Here is an 18,971-nt window from a genome sequence, read left to right as displayed (position 1 = left end):
CTATGAGTACCTAAGGAAGCAAAGAGCACTGTGGATACGTGGGTTTTGGAAGATAGGGTCTTGCTGTGTTACCTAGGCCGGCCTACCAACTGGAAATCTTCAGCCTGTGCACTGGGATTGTAGGCACGCACCATCATACATGGAATGGGTGGAGATTCTCTTGACCTCCTTTTCTATGCTTTAGTATTTGACCTCTCTGAGAAAAGAACGTTGATCCTCTGCTGTTTCATTTTTCCACCTTTTTCTAGGGGATACTTCCTATCTCTACCATGAAGTTAGGAGAAAGAGGAACTTACCGAACTGGGTGTGTTTTGTGCTTTGTACCCCATACTCGTCCAGAGCTTGTTAAGTCCATTCATATCTCTTCGTAGATCCCACTTTGAAAACCTGTAGTTCAGAATGGATGGCCTCCCTGAGCCCCAGGCCTGCATAGGCAGCTAAGAGCTCAAACGAAATCTGAGCATTGTAGGGATGGCATCGGTGAAAATAGCCAGAGGAAATCATTTAGCACTGAATTTATGAGATGAAATCATAGGCTCTCCCCACATATAGTGTTTTAGCGGGTAAAACAATTACAGTGTGTTCTATCCTGATTAACCCTCCTCAGGGCAACATTTATTGGCATTCCCCGTGACAACATAATTAGTATTCTAAGGGTATTTTTCACCAGCTGCTTATGTCTTGAGTTAAAAGTCAACAGCTAAATATATAGCAGGGTAAGTGCATAAACAGTAAAATTGATTTTAGTACTCAAAATGACTTGGTTATCTATATTTATAGCTGTAATTACAGAAAGGTTTAATACCTTCTATAATCAGTTCTTTATTGAAAGTTTCACGACAGAAGACGGGATGCTAATTTACCTCGTGGCATCAAGGAAGGAGCACCGCCCTCTAAGCCACACCACTGGCCTCAGCTTCTAGGTTCATTAACTACAAAACACGTGGCCCTGCGTTCCATGAGGTGCATTAAGGGCTCGTTACTGTGCTGCTTGCAAAGGCAGTTTCTATTTCAAGACGCTAACATTGTATGCACCTTTCCCCAGGGTCCAGTTGGCTGTTTGAGTCTAAGGAATGAGTGATGCTCTTTGTTTTCAGAAGATAATATCAATTCTTTCCGATGTGTGCTTAACACAGCCAAGAGATTTTGCCTTTCCTATGTGAGTGCCTGTTTATCTGTAACATTTTTTGGTCACTCCTGTATAATGGGAACATTCTGTATATATTCTGATCTCTGAGATGGAAAGATTTCGCACGCACTGCGTTGTTAGTGTTATTTTTAATTTACGCTATCACAGAAATAACTACTGGCTATTAAATGCTTACTAAGTACCCAACCCTTTCAAATGTGTGCATATATAATGAATGTGTATTGCAAATATATTAGCAGTGGTGTATGGTGTGTGTGTGTGTGTGTGTGTGTGTGTGTGTGTGTGCGCACATATGTATATGTAAATCGGTGCACACGAGTAAGGAGCCAGAGGACACCTGAAGATGTTTTTATTAGTCAATCTCCACTTTATTTTCTGAGACAAGGTCTCTCAGTAAACCTGAAGGTCAAGAATTCTGTTCCACTAGATGGATGGCAAGCCCTAGGAACCTTCCTGTTTCCACCTCCCCAGTGCTTTGCCCAGCTTCTATGTGAGTGCTGAGATTTGAACTCAGGTCTTAAGCCCTTTACCGATTGACCCATATCCCCAGCTCCCAAAATATAGTTTTTAACAATTACATATGTGCACATGTTATAGATAGACATTTTACACGTGTACTCATGCACACACATGCTTGTGCATGTATGCGCATGTGCGCGCGCGCACACACACACACACACACACACACACACACACACACACACACACACACTTTGTGAGGCAGGAACTGCTCCTCTCTAGTTTATGGATGGTGAACTGAGCTCAGAGAGGTGCAGTGATTTACTTGAGATAGTAAAGCAGCAAGTGGAGGTTCTGTAACAATGAAGGCTCCACAAAAATGGGGGCTCTGAAACAATGGAGGCTCTAATTCCTAAGCATGCACGGCAGCTGCAGACCACCCAAAGGCTCTCAGACTTCAGCCTGCCTCCCGCTTTCTCAGTGCTACTGCTATTCTCTTGAAACAAAGATTAAAGGAGTAGATATGTGCACATGCAAATGTATGCCAGGCACTTATGCATGTGCGAATTTATCTGCATTCATATATACTACATAAAGAACATTAGAATGAGCTTTCTCTTCATTGTACAAAACATTGTATATGTGACTATAATTCTCAAAGAAAGTTCCCCTCCTCCTTTGTGCCTAGATCTTATTCTAGAAAATTTCAAACATCGGTGTCTGAAGCATAAGCTCTCGTGACCCCGTATGATCTTGATGTCCTCTCTGAAAGTCAGCAGATTTCATGTCGTTTTGTCTTGTTGTAGAGTTGAAGTGACCTGTCCAGAGCCAAATCACCATTCAGAGCAGAACTCAAGCCAGAATCCTGTTCAAGAGTCTAGAGAGCCATTTGCTTCTCTGAGTCACCAGGCAAAGCATGGTGCTCTAATGCATATCAAAAATTATCAGACACACAGAAAATAAACAACAAAACAAAACCCAACAGTCTTCACACAGCAACAGAGCCTGGATTTCAGAAACAGTGTTTGTGAAGAGGAGTTCCCAGGCCGGCCTCCCCTTTTGTGGACCATGGATCACCTTGGTCATTTACCAGCCTCTACCCACATCCTTAGCCACAATTTGTGCTGCCTAGAATCATGACCCAAATTTGAATGCATTTTTCACTCCAGAGTGATACATGGTGTGTGTTGTAGGTGGTGAGTCTGAGTAATAATGAGTCTATGTGTGCATCTATATATGTGTGTCTGAGTATGTTTGTATGTGTGTGTTTGTATGTTTATGTCTCCGTGTGTGTGTCTTTGTGAGACACTCTCTCTCTCTCTCTCTCTCTCTCTCTCTCTCTCTCTCTCTCTCTGTGTGTGTGTGTGTGTGTGTGAGAGAGATTTCCTTTTAATACAGTGGTTGTCAACATGTGAGTCATGACTCATTTAGGGATCGTGCATATCAGATATCCCGCATATCAGATATTTACATTATGATTCATAATAGCAGCAAAATTACAGTTGAGAAGTAGTAACAAAATGTTTTTTTGACTGCTGTCATCACACAGCGAGGAACGGTATGAAAGGGTCACAGTGTTAGGAAGATTGAGAACCACTGCTCTAATAGAATGTGAGTTCACTCTATGGTCCAGTTTTAACCTGATGGTGCATTTGTCCAATAAAAACTTTGTTGAGTTTATCTTCCATGATCAGGGAAATTCAGAAGAAAAAAAGAATAAAGATTCAGAGACATAAATCTCAATTTTAATTATCTTGCCACTAGACAGACTCACCATAAACTTGACAACCCCCTCTGCCCAAAATATCAACCTTTGTCTAGAAAAACATCTCTAAAACCCTACTTTCCAAGAATGGGCTGGGGCAGGTCTGAAGTTCCAGAAATGGTCTACAAAGACGTCCTTTGGGGACTTAATGTGCCCTCCAGGACAGCGGAACCTATAAAATTGTAGGAGGGAATTCTAGGGAGGAGACCTGCCTGGCGAAGCAAAGGGCCCCTCCCACCCCCGAGTTAAAACACAATGTCCAGCCTTGAAGTGCTGGGAAAGAGAATGGTGAGCTCACTCTCTGTCTGGCACAAGTTGCAGACTATTAAGTCGTTTGGGAAATGTGGACTTGTACCAATCTACAAGATTGGCCATGGCCATTTTAATGTGTTTTTGAAAATCAGCGAGTGCTTAAAAACTTGTAGTAAAAGCCCTAATAAACTAAATTAGACCGGGACTCTGCCAGAATTGTGTTTACCTCCTGAAGTGGAGGGTTAGGAAACCACGGGAAAAATTCAAGGGGAAAAAGACAGATAAAAAAGATCAATAGTTCCATACACCTTGGGGGGTCATTCGGTCAGCAGAATTTGCTGTCCGCTGTCAAGGGCCACTCATTGGCAAAGCGTCAGGTGAGTCTTTTCGATGACACATGATTGTGAATAGTGCTCCCCTCCATCTCTTACCCACCACCCCCTTTTTTTCTTTTTGTTTTGTTTTATGAGTCTTACTTGTTTTTACAAGGGTAAGTTTGGAGAGAGGGGGCATAGTTACTGTAGCCAAAGAAGAATAAATGCTTTGTGCATTGTGCGTGCCGCTGTAGTATACCGAATGAGTACTAATAAGAATAAAATTATTGGGGCAAATAAAATCACATATGCTTTTTAGTCACCTGGGACAGTGGCCATGCCGACCTTCTTGAGCATATAAAATAATAATCCTTCACATCTGAGTAGCATTATGGAGCTTATAAAAAAGCCCTTTCACGTATATTATCAGGTTTGATCCTCAATAGCCCTGTAAGTCAGGAACGAGCTGTGTTATTATCCCATTTTACAGTTTGGGAGAGGTTAAGTGGCTTGTCCAAGGTCACAGAGCTACCAGGCATCAGCACTTCCAGCAGCCTTCTGGGTCCAACGTGTTCCAGGATGAGGTGGTTTTGTGGGAGGGAAAAAAAAGACAAGGCTATTTGTCACAGGAAGTGACAAACCTAGATTCCATGGGCTTCAGAAAAATCGTTGACTCAGAAAGAGGACAGAATTTTGCACTATAGGTACGAACTACAAAGGAAGAATCTGATTTAAAAATGGACCACAGACCTTAAACGGGCTCCTCGTCAAGAAGATGTATTGGGAAAAATGTGGGGAGGAGGGTTGCGCATCCTATGTTACAAGGGAATCTGCATTTTAGGAGAGAATTGAAATTGGGGCGGAAGGAGCTGTGGGGATGGCACGGTAGGTAAAAGGCTTGTTGCCCAAGCCTGAAGACGTGAGTTCAGTACCCCAGCATAGCCTCTACCTCTGGCCTCATCTATACACACTAATGTGCGTGTCTACTTCACGAGTTTGCATATACCCACATGAAGACACACACACTCACCCTGCACACACACACAGGGAGGATGAGACATCACTACACGCCTGTCGGATCAGAACAAAATTGAGACGCTACTGCATGTCCGTCAGAGGGCCGGAGTTCAGGACATGAAAGTCACCAAATGCTAATGAGAAAGTGGAGCTTCTGGACCTCCTGACTTGCTGTGGATAGGAATGTAGGATGCTACAGCAGCTTGGAAAACAGTTTCGTGGTTTCTGGCGAAACTTAACGTCTCTCTGCCATATGGCCATGTCAACTCCTTGGCATTCATCCAAAGTTGAGAATTTAAGTCCACACAAAAGCCTAGGTGTAGATTTTGGTAACAACGAGAATCACTGTCTCCAGAACTTGGAAGCAACCAACTTATAGCCCCTTCAGCAGAGTTACGTTACAGTTGCAGAAGTTACCATGTTACAATCAATGACCTGACTTTGTCACGGCCACAACCATTCAAATTCCTTCTTTTATTCTTGGCATTGTATGGCCCGTGGCTTCACCATGACGGTGTCATGCAGGGTAGCTTCCGTGACTTGCATATCTTTGTGGCCTATTTGCTCATCCCTCATCCCTCTCTCCTCAGCCGCTGGCTAGCAATCTCCTCAATGTTTCTATAACTTGGCCTTCGTCAGAATGGCATAGAGATGGACACGTACAGTGTGTACACTTCTGTCCTGGGGTTTTACTGCTGTGAACAGACACCATGACCAAGGCAACTCTTATAAGGACAACATTTAATTGGAGCTGGCTTACAGGTCCAGAGGTTCAGTCCGTTACTGTCAAGGTGGGAGCTTGGCAGCATCCAGGCAGGCATGGTGCAGGCAGAGCTGAGAGTTCAACATCTTCATCTGAAGGCTGCTAATGGAAGGCTGACTTCCAGGCAGCTAGGGTGAAGGTCTTAAAGCCCACACCCACAGTGACACACCTACTCCAACAGGGCCACACCTCAAAATAGTGCCACTCCCTGGGCCAAGCATATCCAAACCATGCACCTTATGCTTCTTCCTTTTCATGACTTGCCGGTTCATCTTTCAGCACTGAGTAGATTCTACTGTAGGGATGTACCACGGTTGACAATGGTACCATGGTGACAGAGGAGGCTGTGCCCATATGAGAGGGATATGTGAGCAATCTCTACTCCTTTCTCTCAGTTTTACTGTGAACTTAAACTTCACAAAAATGAAAAAAAACAAAAAAACAAAAAACAAAAAAACAGTCTTAAAAAAATTAACTCACATAGGAGGAGATAGCTCACTGGAAGATAAAATCCACATCTCTCTCTCTCTCTCTCTCTATATATATATATATATATATATATATATATATATATGTGTGTGTGTGTGTGTGTGTGTGTGTGTGTGTGTGTGTGTGTGTGTGTGTGTGTGTGTAAAAGCCGGGAATGCTGGTGTACTGCTGTGTTTCTAGCAGGAGGAAGGTAGATGCCGTGGGTCTCTGAGGCTCAATGTCTTGCCAGCTTAGCCTTACCTAATGCCAGGCCTGTGAGAAACCATGTCTCAAAAACCAAGGCAGATGGTATCTGAGGGATGATAATGAAGGTTGACCTCTGGCCTGGGCACACCTATGCATGTGCACTGTACACACACCCCCACTCACCTGCCCTTGCACAAACATGCACACGTGTACATACACATACAAATAAACAAAGAGTGGAAGGCAACCTTAGTCTCTTGACCACAGTGTATCTCTATGATCAGCCAGTAAATCCCACGTCAGCAAATAATGACATAGGCAAAGTAAGGGATTGTGTAAGGAGAACAAAAGCAAAGAGAAAAGAGAAGGACGGGGGACAGAGGGAGGGGGGACCCTAGAAGCAAGCACCTGAATTGTCTCTCTTGTCATTCTTTTGCATAAAGAAGAGTATTTCTTTTTTTTTTAAAGATGTATTTATTTTATGTATGTGAATACACTGTGGCTGTCTTCAGACACCAGAAGAGGGCATCAGATCCCATTACAGATGGTTGTGAGCCACCATGTGGTTGCTGGGACTTGAACTCAGAACCTCTGGAAGAGCAGTCAGTGTTCCTAACCACTGAGCCATCTCTCCAGCCCAAGAATATTTCTTCGACCCATTTCAACAGCTCACCCTTTGGCGTTTAAACTCCTCCATCTTGGCTGGCATCTTTTGGAGTTCTGAAGCCAGGACCTTCTTTTTATTTTCAACCTCTGTTTATATGTGTGTATGCATATTCATGGATGGGAACATGTGCCCACTACTGGCTGCATGTGGAGGTCAGAGGACTATCTTGGATATTGGTCCACCTTGTCTGAGGAAGGGTCTCTGACATATGTGTGAGGCTCGCTGCCCCACATACTTCCAGGGATTCTCCTGTCTCCACCTTCCACCTTGTCACAGGGGCATTGAGCTTACTGGTGGGTGCTACCACACCTGGCTTTGTGTGACTTCTGAGGATCCAGACTCAGGTCTTCACAGTTGCTCCACAAGCATCTTGCCAGCTGAGCATCTCCCATCCCCCAAGTGCATTCTCAGCACACCCCTGCACTGTGTACAAAACACCAAGCAAGCATTTAGCATTTCAAATGTTGAAAAGGTCTATTTTTCTCCCTCATTAGACCCTTCGCTCCCTGAAGGGCTAGGTCTCTTCTTTTCGGCATTTACATGGATCCCCTGTAAATAGAAACTAAATACATGCTTGAGGGATGAGTATAATGTAATGGCAATTTTGGATTTTGCTTTCTTTGAAAAACACACAAGTATTATAAGACTATGTTTTCATTTTAATCACACATGTGGGATATGGGACTGCTTCAGATTGTCCACAGTAGCTGGCTGGGATTTGCCTCATGCTCTAGCAGAGGTGTGGTTCTGCCAGCTGCAGATCGTCTCTGGAATTGTGTGAAGTTTAGAATTCTGGGAAATTTTCAGAGGGTTAATAAGTCCTAGGGCTCAAAGAGGTGGGGCAATTTGTTGGTTGGTTGTTGGTCACTGTTGGTCATTGCTGGTTGTAGTTTGTTAAGTAGTCTGTGCGCACAGAAGAAACAACAAGAAAAAATTAGAGATCTGGCAGTGAAGATCAAACCTACACAAGGAACAATAAAGCACAATGCGGTACAATGCATTTTAATTTATATATTCATGGGCTTCGGAAGAAGACTCCGATCCTGATATTTCTGCTTTCTTGGCCCCTAACCTAGGGTTTCCTCATGACAACTCTGTCATGGTCTGCTATCTCCAGTGTGCTGTCAAACACCCATTCTTTATCAGCTCAATTCGTAGGAAGAGGCTGAAAGTTGAATGAACTCAGATCTGTTTCTGTCTGTCTATTAAGAAAATGATGTGGTTTGTGACAACAGCCAGACTCAGAGGTAGTGCCTGAGAGTGTAATAAGAACCAAACCGAGTGGTACACCAGGTATGTTCAACCTTTTGATTTCTGTGGGCCACAATAGATGAGTAAGAGTTTATCTTAGCCCATACACATGACCCATGGGTGTCAAAATCAGGACCCATGAACTGTAGAAGTGTATACATATTTACTACCTGACACTGAGACCTGACATTATCATCTGTAACATTCATGCTGGATACCCATGTAGCTGAGTTACAGAAACTACCTACAGGAGAAATTTAATGATTTTTAAAGTAAGTTTATTGTTTTGTGTGGGACCACACTCATAGCTATCCTTCGTGCATGAACCTGCATTCCATAGGTGGGACACCCTGGTAGAGTCTCCAATCTTTGGAGTTATGCTTCTACTGGGGGAGGTGGGGGAGGTAAATGTAGAGAGTTATTATTTCCTACATATATGCATAAAATAAAACGAGAGTGAAATGAGTAATTTGAGCAAAACGAGTAAGGACCCTATATTTTAAACAGATATTTTCCTTCAGATTCGACCAAGTGTCTCTCACTTCCCAGACCAAGATCCTAGTTACTTTTTTGTTGGTGTCAGCCACTAGGATGGCTCTGGAACCTCATAAAACATTAAATCCTTGGGGAAACGTTTGTGGCCAATCAGAGTGACCCAGCACATTGTACCACACAAATGGCCTTGTCTAACCTGACACCAAACGTCTACTGAGAGTAGATCTCGAAGTGTAGCTTCATTGTAATCATGTTGGGCCTTGCTTCAGCAATGCAACTTTATGGCCGGGTATTTCCTAGTACTTCATAAAAATCACTCTTGTGTGTTTGTTCCAATGAAAGAAGATTTGTCTCCCAGGAAAGCCACTGAAACACGGAGCAACTGCAATCTCCTTTTGGAGTATTGGGTTTCATTTTATGACATATCTTGCTGTTTAGTACAACATATCTATATTAAAAAGCACGAACAAGTCAGCCTTGTTCTGTCCCATTCCCGTCCCTCTCTAATGTACATTTATAAAAACACACACGTATCTGATTCCACACGCACTGTACAATATTTTATCGATTACAGGGGAACTTAGTTATATCATGTTTCCAGCGACTGAGGGGGAAAAAAAAACACAGAAAGTGGGAAACACTGAATTTGATTATGCTAGGCATGTCGTTTGAAAGGCCTGAATTGTGGGGAGGTCTTGTATGTAAGGATAATAAAAATAGGTTTTACTCAAAAACTACCCTTTTACATACCATGGGAAAGGGATAGCCCCTGTGTATTCTTCTGTGTCTAGAGACACAGTCCACACGGGGCACGCTCCCTGGGAGGCTGACTCTCTTTCCCAGAGCTTTCTCCTGCTCCTTCTCCACTGTCAAACTTCAGCTCAAGCGTTGGTGACTTGGGTTATTCCAGGGATCCTCTAGCCAGGCCAGTTTGTCTCCCTCTGCAGTCAGCAACTACTTTGTGTCTATAGCTCTCCTCCCTGCATTGGCTTGGATGTGGGTCACTCAAAGACCTTTAACCCACAGGAACAGACTTGAACTCCCAAGGGAAACGAATGCTTGCTTCTTCCTTTTAACTTAATTTACACATTTATCCCTTTAATGCATCCCGTAATTAGTATTTGCCATGAAGAACAAATGACTTTTCTCCTTTTTGTTTGTCTTTGTTATTGTTACTGTTCTCGGCTATTTTGAACACCTTGCTCTGAGTGAGCCTCTCCTTCGCAGCAGGGCCCAGGTTTGCTCTCCTGCCATGTGAGAGGGCGTTGGTACACTAGGGGCTGTTTCTGGGCTCTCAGATTCATTCTGTAGTCTTCTCAGTCTCTCTCTCTCCTCAAGTGCAGCTCTGACGTAAGGAATGAAGCTTTGAGAACTATTTAACACCAGGGAAAGAAGGGGAGACAGCTAACTTTCCTGTAAATATCTTTTCTTAAATGTCTCCTCTTTTCTTACTAATTTATTTCATTCAACTATTAGGTTCCTTTTGAAGTTACATTTCTATTCCAGTGAGAGCTCTCGTTGTTTGGTTATTGTTTGCTCTCCTGAAACAGCATCTGGCTCTGTGGCTCTGGGTGGCCTGCTTATTCACTGTCTCGGTAAATACAGCCTCAAACTCACAGCAATCCTCCTGCCGCAGGCCCCTAGGATCTTGATTGTGACTTCATTCATTTTAAAACTAAATTTTGAGAGAACTTAGATCTTTACGGTAGATGACTCTTGTGTCTTCTTGTTGGGATACAGCATGGCTCTCCCCTTCTGGTCTCCTGTTACCTACATCTGGTAAACACCTTTGCCGTCCTTGTTCTGTTTGGTTTTGTTTGTTTTGTCAGCTGAGTCCTGCATGTTTCATACTTTGGTAGGTGCTTTGTATTTTTATGGACAATCCAAATACTATCTTTTCCGGCGAAAGCTACAGATGGCTGTTGTAAAAGGAAGAGACTGATTTTCTTTTAATTGTTTATTTACTATTTAATGACCTTCCTCGGCCCTCATCTAGTCAACCATTTATAGCTGATTCTTGTGAGACTTTTTTTTCAAAGGCATTTTCTGAAAAGAGTGATCCACCCCCCCACACACACACACCGTACCCCCCCATACCCTTTCCCAACAAGCAAAGGTCATATCCCCATTCTGGGTCTGGTTTTCGTTACATCGGCCAGAACTCCTACAACAATGGGCCATCACAAACTCAATTTTGATCCTTCCACTTTCGTGGGCCTCTTTCCTTGTCTCTGGCCCTCACAAGCCTCTCTTCCCTGCCACGTGATGCTGACAGACAACTCTGTCCCCTGGCTGGCACCCGCCATCTGCCCACATCAACTCTGTCATTCTCCAATCTGCCCAATATACCTCCTGGGTTGGCCAGATGACATTTAGCACCTCAGCTCAATTTGAACTTCATATACAAACAACCAATATGCTTCTCATATGCAGATATCCCATGCAACATTTGGAACACAAATATATTAAATAGGGCTTTTAAGAATTGTTTCTCTAAGATTTAGGCCTGACTGGGTACCCCATGGTTTGTTTGTTTGTTTTTGTTTGTTTGTTTCAAGAAAGTTACCTTAGTGCGACTTAGAACTCCTAAGCCAATTTCTACTCAGAGATGACACATACCCATGTGCAAGTGCTTCCTCCCATAATTATATGTTCACACAGAGCTTCATATATCTACACCTGGAGAAGACTGCATAGCCTAGGCTCCTACTGTGTGTATGTTCGCTGAGTTTTAAAACTACATGGGTGGTGGCAGAGCAGCCCATCAAATATTTATAGAGCATTCCTGGAATACACAGAATATGGAAGGTTTTGCTCTTTAAGTAGAGGAACAAACAGATATGACCGTGCCCATCAAACACCAAGCATCCAGGGGAAAGAAGAAAGTGTAACTAGGTTTTGAGAGGCAACACTGTGTTTTTCTTAAGTTCAGAAGCCAAGTGAATGTGGAATTTTATCTTCATTCATTCTAAAGAGTTGCAAGTATTCAAGTGAAGTCAAGAGATCTCAACCGTAATTCTGACTCTACCGGGAATTAGGTATTTGGCCGTATATGAAACATCTTCTTAGTGTCGGTTTCGTCATCACTGAATGGGGGTGATCGCTGCACACATTTAAATGGCAGGGTCGTTCAAAAGTGAATTATCACAAAGGATCTACACACTTACAGACAAGGGAATGATGCCTATCCTGGTTGAAGAAGCTGTAGCAGTTTCCGTGTTCCTCAGGAAGGTCACAAGAGCAGTAACAGGCACCCTTAAGAGTTACATAGTTGGGGTTGAGGATTTAGCTCAGTGGTAGAGCGCTTGCCTAGCAAGCACAAGGCCCTGGGTTCAGTCCCCAGCTCTGAAAAAAGGAAAAGAAAAAAAAAGAGTTATATAGTTGGCACTCCAAGTAAGTAACAAGAGGTGAGCCTATCCTTTCCCTCAGAACAGCCACCCACAGCCAGTTTCCGGCCTCCAGTTTGGATGGCCCAGTGATGTTCCAAACATTGGTATGCCCCTAAGGACATCATCAGAGACCATCTTTACTCTCTCCACACCTTCCAAAACATCAGGGAGACTTCTTATCCTGGGACTGTAAGCTCTCCACTGCCTCGAACTCCCTCTCTGCTTGCTGCTTCTTCTTTGGGTCACCTCTCTATGAGGATATAAACAATCCCTGCCTTGCTCTGCCTTGCTTGAGCAAAGCCCTTCTTAGCTTCTGAACACTCCACAGAGGTCATCGGGCTCCCACACATCTTAAAGCAACAGGAAACACCCCACTACCACTAGAAAGATATTCCCCACCTCAGCAGCCTTGCGCAGGACTTCACAATGAGAGTACCTGGACAGACATGGACAAAAATGGATGCTGAGACAGGGAAAAGAAACTAAGGAGGGAGAACCTCCTCCCCACACGTTGGAATGTTCTGTAACTGTTTAGAGGAAGCCTTTCTAAAGAATTTAATGGCGAGAAGGAGCATTCACCTCACATACGAAAATGGCAGAAATCATACCTACATTTGGAATTGTACTTTGGAAAAATAGGCTGCAAGAAATGCTGAGGTAAAATGTCAACGAAAGTGGTAGTCATTGTCATTTTCGAGTCAGGGGACTTAGCCTTATGGTCACTGCCGTCTTTTTCAAAGTCTGTAGCTTCTAAACTTGGTCGGAAATGAGTTTTGCTTTTATTTTGATGGAAAGCATTTTTAAATGAGCAGGGATGGAGATTCGGACAAGTTATTTCAGACCACATGAGTTCCGCCTCTCTGTAGCCTTTCTGTGAAATGGGCTATCTGCCGTGAGCCATTACAACATGCTTCTTTCTATGCGTCATTCAAAAGACCTCCCCACATACAGACTTCCACAGGGAAGAGGGGCTCAATAGACCTTTGTACCCCCAGCTCCTGAAGTCGCAGCTCAAAGAAAGTGACTTTGTGTTATTCCTATTTGTTCCTAACTCAGTGGCCAAAACCAGTCATATGGATTCCTTCATAAAGGGGTCAGGAAAGCAGTTTCCCATGGAGCTAGAAAAGAGTCAGAGGAAGTTGGAAAGAGCATGCAAGCTTACTCCTTTTCAGGCTTCTTTCATTCTTTTTTTTTTTTTGTTATAATTACATCATTTCCCCTTCCCTTCTCTCCACAGCTTCCCACAGACCCCGCCCTACTCTCCTTCAAAGTCATGGCCTCTGTTTTGAAATTATTGTTGTTAGATGCATATATATTGGGACATATGTATGTATGTGTATATGTGTGTGTGTGTGTGTGTGTGTGTGTGTGTGTGTGTGTTTCTAAATAAAACATGCTTAGTCTATATGATCCTATTTGTATGTATGTTTTCAAGGTTGACCACTTGGTATTGGATAACCAATTGGTGGGAAGGTTATTTCTCCCACCCTCAGCATCTCTTAGTTGCACGCTTACCTTAAAGCTCAATAAAAGCAAATATTGCCTTAGAAATCTAAATCAGCCACAATATAGCCACATGTCTGGTTTTCTAATGAAAATATACAATCAGTAAAATAGGCTGGTGGTAGGGAATCTATTAGGGAGAAGAAGACAGAGCATGGGCAAGCTTTCACACTGCCTGCCTTCTCTGTAATGATATCTGATTCTAGGCAGTGTTTGTGATCATACTTTACTAATTAGAAGCCATGGTCTCAAGGTAGACAGTTCCAATATCCAACATTTCCATGGATTTCGTCTCTCACTGTATTTCTACTCTCAATCCTCCTGCTACCAGATTTTAGGATTTCGTGGCCCCATTCTCCTGGCCAAGATGTCATTGGTTGCAAAAAGAGACTTCAAAATACCTATGTTGGGGATAGGAGATTAAATAAAGAGCTTATTTCTGTTTTTATTTTTGGCACAAAGGAGACTTCATGGCGCCCAAGCAATTGTGTCTCCCCCTCTCCCCGCCAAAAACGTACTCTGAATATCAAAGGCCTTAGCGCAGCTACTGAAGTGTTAATTGGCCTAGTCCAATTCTCAAAAATTAGCTTCCGTGTGAACCAATTAAAACAAAATAATTGGAAGTTGTCAGCACTTCTAAATATTTATGCCAGTGGATGCAAATATTTATTTACATATCATCTGTTTGCAATTTCTCTCACTTCTGCTCTCTGTGAAGCTCCTTGTGAACCATCATTTTCTTCCTCTTGATGTTGAAATCACAACCTAAACTCAGTCAACTCAACCGGCAGAAAGCTAAACTATTTTTGGTTTTGACAATGTATACTTTTGACAACGAGTTTATATTCCTCGTTTATAACGGAAAGCGATACTGTAGTCACCCTCTCAAAGGAAAAACTCTCTCTCTCTCTCTCTCTTTTTTTTTCTGTAGCCAATCTATTCTATTTTCCCATGTGGTACTCATTAAAGCAATTCCCAACTTTGTTGATTTTCATTACATCTATAGAGTGCTAAGACTTACTTTCACACTTCTGCAGTTGGTGATCAAGTGTCAGTCAGCTCCGCTGGACGCCCTTTCTACCACAGCTCATCAACTCTATACCAATCTTGAAGCATCAAGAAATGTCAGGCTATCTTTGTTTATAATCTCCCTGAGACTTCCTTCTGCAAACCCATCAGTCACAAGTCTCTCCAGCTCTTCTAAGCAATGTCTTCACATCTTCTTTACCATTTTGAGATTCATCTCTCACCTGCTTCCCATGGGAATCAACTGTCCCTATCCATCTCTTGCTAAGGGAGAGACAACACGTTCATTAAAATGCCCAATAATAACAGAACTTACTACACCTGTTATATGTGTGAAATTCAAGGTCAGTGTAGAAAGTTTTGGAGAAAATTCCCACTGTTTGTCATTAGCCCTCATGTGTATTTTCACCATCTCCTTCGCAGCTTCTCCTGTGAGTGTTTTGTTTTTCTGTTTCCCAAGTACATGCGGTATTATATATTCAATTTCATTTCCCTTAAACATATCCAGAGCACTTCCTTTGTGTGATTAAAATTCTTTATAAAGCTATGTCTTTCCCCCAGTGGCTACAAGATAGTCTCTTACTAGGTGGCTATGTCATGGTTTCATTAAACAGTCTCTTACTAGATTTAAAAGCATACAAAGTAGTTTGTTTGTGATCTGAGTATTTAATCTACTTTGCTGCTGGTAGACACAGAGCTCAGCAAGGAAGCTAGGATACGCAGTACCGGACCCACAATCTTGGATATCAGCTTAAACCTAAGCACTGTCCTAGGAAAGAGCCAACGAAGGAAACGCAGTTCATAAGGATCTTCTGCTTGAGTCTATGAACTGTACACAGAAACCATGGAGCTTAACAATTGTGATCCAACAGAGGTGAACAAGTTCTTGGTAACCCTGGGGCTCCCACCTCCTATAGGCATGTTTTGTACATTGAGTAAAGTTTACCCTTGGGTTATTCAAATGCTTGTTCCTTTGCCCTCATATCTTGATTCAATCCAACATGGCATTGTAATACTTATACCAAGAATGTCCTGTCTCATTTGTCTAAGCAATTTTTACCATTTATACTCTGCCTTGTCAATAAACATTGATCACTCAAAGGCTGGGCAGAATAGAAAATAGGGTGGGATGTCCACCGGCAGAGGAAAGAGAGAGGGAGAGACGAAGATTCAGATCAGCAGGCAGGATGGAGGAAATGGGGATGTCCACTGGCAGAGGAAAGAGAGAGGGAGAGAGGAAGATTCAGATCAGCAGGCAGGATGGAGGAAATGGAGCCATGCAGAAGGGTCCAAAGAGCATATTATCAATAAATAATATGCAAGTGTCCTGGGATGGAGGTGGGAGGTAGCCAAATTATTATAGGAGGTAAAGGTAGATGAATAACTGCTCAGTTATCGAGGTGCAGTTATGAACATATCTTAATTTTTCTGTATGGTTATTGGGAAATAGCATAAGGTAAGAAAATACAGCCACCTGATTTCTTCACTGTTTGCATTTATATTAAGGTGCTAATTCACTTACAATATTCTTGGGACAAAGAGATAGCCAGGCCACCAATTATATTTATGATTCTGTTTTCTTTCTTTTAATTTTTCACAATCAAGACATCTCCGTGGTGTTTCTTCAGGTCTTTTGTGGCCCAGCTCTGTGCCACATATTCTAGTTCCTTTTCTTTCCAGTTTTGTTTGCCCCGTCTCCCAAGTGTTGAACCAAGGGTGGGCTCTTTACAAAGGCCCGATATCTGTTCCTCTGCTTCTGCTTCAATTTCTCCATCTCCCATGGGCTCCCAAGGCAGCAGCTACCGTCCCTGCTTCCCTGTCTTACTTAGTTATGTTCTAATCTCTGTGATAAAATATCTGGACAAAAGCAATTTGAAGGAGAAAGGATTTATTTGGGCTTACAGTTTCAAGAGGATACAGTCCATCACGACGAGAAAGGCATGACAGCAGGAACAGAAAGAACAGAAAGCTCCCTGGCCACATAGTATTCACATGCAAGGAGCAGAGAACACATAGGAAGAGGGGCCAGGCAATAAATCCTCAAGACACTCCCCACCCCCAGTGTCTACAAGCAAAGCTCCACCTCCTAAAGGTTCCACAATCTTCCATCAGCTGAGGACCAGGTATTCAAACACATGAACCTATGGGGGACATTTCCAATTCAGGCCACAGCATTACTACACCAGAATTCTGCTGGCCAGTGCTCTTTAGATTATGTCCCCTAAACAGGCAGTATCAGTCTCATCCAGGGGCTTGTCAGACAAGGAGGTTCCCAGGCCCTTCCCAGCTCCATCGTAAGGACAACTTGAAAGTGTGGGGTCCACTTCTTGGATTTGGGGAATGTACCCAGGTGATCCCCATGCACACTGATTATGGGAACCACTTCAATGGAGCCAATTCTGACCAATGAGCTCCTTGTGCTGGCATATTCTCTGAAGAACATTTGATTTCCAGAGGTGCTCCAAGCCAAACTGTTCCTGTCAGCACTGCCTCAAGCATGCTCTTGCCCCAACCCCTGACTGTTCTCAGAATTTAAGTTCCCGAGCCTTGAGAACATTACATTACTTGATTAATAGCAAAGCATGACATTGCTGTGATATCTCCTTCCAGCAGCAATGAATGCCTCTAGCATTCGTCTCTCAGCCTCCTTTCCTTTCAAGCCATCCCAGCATTTTATGAAAGAGTAATATGGCTTACCTGGTTCCTCATCTTATCTACATGTGGTGCTGCTGTCCTGAGCTGCATCTCAGGACTCCCCTCCTTGGTCGTTCTACTTTGTTCCCAGCCCTATCTGTCTGGTTGCTTCCTAATGCTATTTCTGATTTCGTAACTTGAGGTCCTTCCTGAAGATGAATGACATCCGTCAGTCCCCACAGTTCAAATAAATCTTAGCCTTTAGCCCTCCAAGTAAGGGTGAATGGCTCAATCCAACATCCGCCTCCATCCACACACAAGGCTTTCCTTGGAGGGTGGGGTGGCTTAATCAGCTTGACTACGTTTGGAGTGACCTCTGACATGAGTGAGGCACATCTCTGCGTGTGTCTATGAAGACATTTCCAACGAGAACTGGGGGTGCCATGGCCTGATTCTTAAACCAAATACAAAAGCTCTCAGTGTGCAGGGACCCCCTTCTTCTGCTTGCTGGCCCTCCATGAAATGGAGTGTTCTGCTTCACAAAGCCCACCTCACTATGATGAATTAACACCTCTGAAACCATGATCCAGAATAAGACCCCCACCCCCACCCCCCACCCCCCACCCCCTGCCCCCCCATCACCCCCACCCCGCTCTAAGTCACCTGCATCACAGTGATGTGAAAAGTAACCGGGGCAGATCTCCGTCTCAGCAGCCAACGTTGGCCTCGATCGTTCTCTTGTGGCTCCTTGTTCTCTGCACCACAGGAAGTCAGTAGCTCCTTCAGGCCCCAAATCATGATAGTCCAAAAATGCTTCAGACGTTGCCAAATGTGCCTCGATACCAGATAAGGGCAAAAATCCTCAGTAGAAAGCCACAACCACAAGGCTGGCTATCTCATTTTCTTGAACATTCCAGGGGAAGTCTGGCTGCATTCAATTCCTAGAACATCCATCTACACTGCCTCACCACTACAGGGGGAAAAAATTAAAAGAAAGAAAGAAACAGAACTGTGTCTTATTTGACCGAATGGATGGTCTTCAGAGCATTTCATTTTGGCCTTCTTAGCTTGCTTATATAATTCTGTGGGGAGTCATTTGGCCATTCCATGTCACTAAACCTGGTGGCTTTAAGGAACTGTCTCCCAACAGTTCTCCCTGGGTTGTACACTCCTGTTCACTTCCTTTATCTTCCCTGATTTTCTATTGGAATTTTTTAGGCCCCTACCATACTGCTTCTCTGGCCTTCATTTTAACGGCATTTAATCCTCCCCCACCACACCCCATTCATATCTTTCCTTGCTCTCTGGGAGATCGGCCTTTCTCAGGAGAAAAGAAGTGCTTCGGTCCCATGGGAGTACCTGCTATTTCCAACAGTCAAATTTAAATGCAAACTCAAAGTCTATATCCAAAACCTATTGATTCTTGGTCAACCCAAAGATTTATCCTAGAAATGATTACTTCCAGACAACAGCTCTTTAAACTGTTTAAAGAGCCTAAGCCAAATGCCTAAAATAAGTGGAGAGTCCTAATTTGCTCCAACCATTACCTGGGTCAGGGTATCCATGTTGGAATCAGATAAGGATTTAAGAATCATAGTGTGTTTAAGACGT

The 18,971-nt window shown here is 43.3% G+C and overlaps 1 protein-coding gene and 1 long non-coding RNA gene across 7 annotated transcripts in view; one reads left to right on the top strand and one right to left on the bottom strand.

Annotated features, from left to right (window-relative positions):
• Nucleotides 1–18,971, top strand: part of Ankfn1 (ankyrin-repeat and fibronectin type III domain containing 1) — a 388,671-nt gene that overhangs the window by 110,112 nt on the left and 259,588 nt on the right. The gene's annotated exons all lie outside the window — the stretch shown is intronic.
• Nucleotides 7,701–18,118, bottom strand: LOC120095174 (uncharacterized). The gene is made up of 3 exons (XR_005490417.2): nt 18,024–18,118; nt 11,976–12,153; nt 7,701–7,965 (listed from the first exon to the last, which is right to left on the bottom strand). It is a non-coding gene; the product is annotated as an uncharacterized LOC120095174 (long non-coding RNA).

This window comes from Rattus norvegicus, chromosome 10 (assembly GCF_036323735.1).
Source record: "Rattus norvegicus strain BN/NHsdMcwi chromosome 10, GRCr8, whole genome shotgun sequence".
Classification (NCBI taxonomy): domain Eukaryota; kingdom Metazoa; phylum Chordata; class Mammalia; order Rodentia; family Muridae; genus Rattus; species Rattus norvegicus.
The sequence above is the reverse complement of the archived record's forward strand: the minus strand, read 5'-3'. Positions and strand labels throughout refer to the sequence as shown.